Source organism: Papio anubis, chromosome 9, assembly GCF_008728515.1.
Source record: "Papio anubis isolate 15944 chromosome 9, Panubis1.0, whole genome shotgun sequence".
NCBI classification, from domain to species: Eukaryota; Metazoa; Chordata; class Mammalia; order Primates; family Cercopithecidae; genus Papio; species Papio anubis.
Window position 1 is genome coordinate 72,985,247 of NC_044984.1, and position 2,643 is coordinate 72,987,889.

Genomic DNA, 2,643 nt, shown 5'->3' on the forward strand with positions numbered 1-2,643 from the left:
GACTGTCTAAAATGAAGGAAATAAACAATAGCTATACTAGTGGTCTTTAAAAAAATAAGCAAATGAAACCAATTTAATTCTTATCATTGGCAACATTGCCAATCTTAGTTTTATTAGTTTATTAGGTATTAGGTATAGAATCCAATTAGGCATTTGATTAACTGATATTGAAGATGTTACTCAAGGTAGAATTATTTACTATACACCTTGGTGGATGTAAGAGTAAAATCCTCTCAGAAGTACATCAAGCAGACAAATGCAATTAGAAAAATCAATCATTAACAGAGCACATAAGCAAATTATTGGAGAGGAAGATTATTTCCTGAGAAAGTAAATTTATAATATGCTAGTAACTTATCCTTAATTCTAGAGAGATCAAAATAGATAATAAAGAAAACCTAATGACTTAATAAGTTATCTGTTTGTTTGTTTGTTTGTTCAAAGGGAGGAACCTATCAGCTTGGAAGCATGGTGGATTTGTTATTATAGTACTGCTGTTATTAACATTTGTGTTACATAAAAATAAAAATAAATAAACAAATTATTGATAAAATTATTCAATACAAAATGAAAAGTTTTAGATACCATAAAGAGAAAAATTTGTGTTATAGTAAAAATGTTTTTATTTTATTCTCATAAATAAATGTTAGGTCTAAAGCCCACATTGTGAGAATTTTAAAAGAGAGGTGTTTTTCCACCAGTATTATGGCAGGCTACTCTTCTAAAAAATATTTTTTCCTTCATAAACTATTTAGAAATATAACAATCTTTCAGATTCACAGTTGAGTTCATAGGAAAATAAGAGAAAAATGCCCAGGGGCCAAAATCAGAGAAGAGTCAGGAAACCAGAGTGGTCATTTTGAACTGAACTTGCATCTGCCCCATGGATCATTACAAATCTCAGAAACCTAGAACCTTGGTCTCTTGTTTTTATTATTATTATTTATAGTAAACTTTATTTTCAATGATATTTCACTTAACATAATTTCAAAGTCAGTCTGTGGTCTAAGATGAGCCAAAGAACAGATACTCTATTTTTTCACACTGTTCCTCTGAGCAGGGAATGGGGTTTCAGGGTTCTCAATGTCAACACCTAACATTTTACCCTTGAAATTTACCTATAGATACAGAAAGAAGAGATAACATCAATATACAAGAATTGATCTCTATGAGGGTCTCAATAAGCTCATGTTACATCCTCATTATAACCTCTGTAGGGTTATAATGGTAACAACTGATTTTCCACCCCTCTGCCAAGTTTGGTGTCTTTTTTTTTAGGTAAAATGTCAAATGCAAAAATGCTGCACTTATTTCCCTTAATACATTGAAAATAGTGGAAGATGCAGATTTTTAAACTTTCATGAGTCCAAGCTGGAACATGACTTCTGCCAACGCGTTTCCGGCGAGACCCTGGCTGCTGTGCCCCGCGGCTTGTGCGCGCTTGTGGGCTGCGCGGGCCTTCGGGAGATAGGTGCGGATCCTTGGGGAATGCAGGCCTGGGGTAGTCTCCTTTCTGGACTGAGAAGAGAAGAATGGAGAAGGGCCCCTTCCCATTAGTGCTTTTGCACTGGTTTGGCTTTGGCTACACAGCACTGGTTGTTTCTGGTGGGATCTTTGGCTATGTTAAAACAGGCAGGGTGCCGTCCCTGGCTGCAGGGTTGCTCTTTGGCAGCCTAGCTGGCCTGGATTCTTACCAGCTGTCTCAGGATCCAAGGAACGTTTGGGTTTTCCTAGCTGCTACATCTGTTACTTTTGTTGGTGTTATGGGAATGAGATCCTACTACTATGAAAAAATCATGCCTGTAGGTTTAATTGCAGGTGCCAGTTTGCTGATGGCCGACAAAGTTGGAGTTCGTATGTTGATGACATCTGATTAGAACCTTGGTCTCTAAAGTTCACTCAGTGTCAAAATAAAAACAAAAACTAAACAACAACAACAACAACAACAAAAACACTGCACCTATGAAAGGAGAATAAATCACCGAGGTCCCTGGGGCTCTTGAAAGACCAGAGTCACAGTGCAATGGAGGATTGAGAAACAAATCTATTTATTGCCTTAAGGAGCCAACAAGGAAGAAGTCTGTGTAATCTGCAACATGAAAAAAAAATTTCTGTGAATTAAAACCCATAGTACTATTCTGCTGTAAGCTTGAAGTTTGCATTTATATTACCTATAAAGTACATAAAATTAGAAACATAAATTATAGTGGTTACAATTTAGTAGCCTCCAGAGATGTGGCAGAAGTAAAAGGAAATATTTTCTCAAGGGATATACCTACATGCCAGGTCTCAAATAATTTACACAAAGTCCCACGAAACATGGATTCACAAGCCCAAATTACAGAGAACATAAAGAAATAGTCCACTAGGAAAGAAGTCATCAGAAACATCAGTGTAATTAAACCTGCAAAAATATCATATAATTGGGAACATCAGAAAAAATTTTAAACATAAATTAAATATATACATAAAAAAGAAGACACTATAAATGTAAGCAGATGGATCTGAAAAGAACAAAATAGAATTTGTAGTAATAAAATCTATAATTTTGGAAATTAAAACGTAATGAATAAATAAAATGTGTGCGACCCAGCTGAAGATGAAATTAGTGAACTGGCAAATTAAAATGAAGAAATTACATAG

General features: G+C 35.0%; 1 pseudogene across 1 annotated transcript; it reads left to right on the forward strand.

The window, feature by feature from the left end:
• The first annotated feature begins 706 nt into the window (after positions 1 to 706).
• On the forward strand, positions 707 to 2,259 carry LOC116268898 (annotated as a pseudogene). Its single transcript, XR_004176131.1, has one exon. The product of XR_004176131.1 is annotated as a transmembrane protein 14B pseudogene (transcript).
• Positions 2,260 to 2,643: the final 384 nt, after the last annotated feature.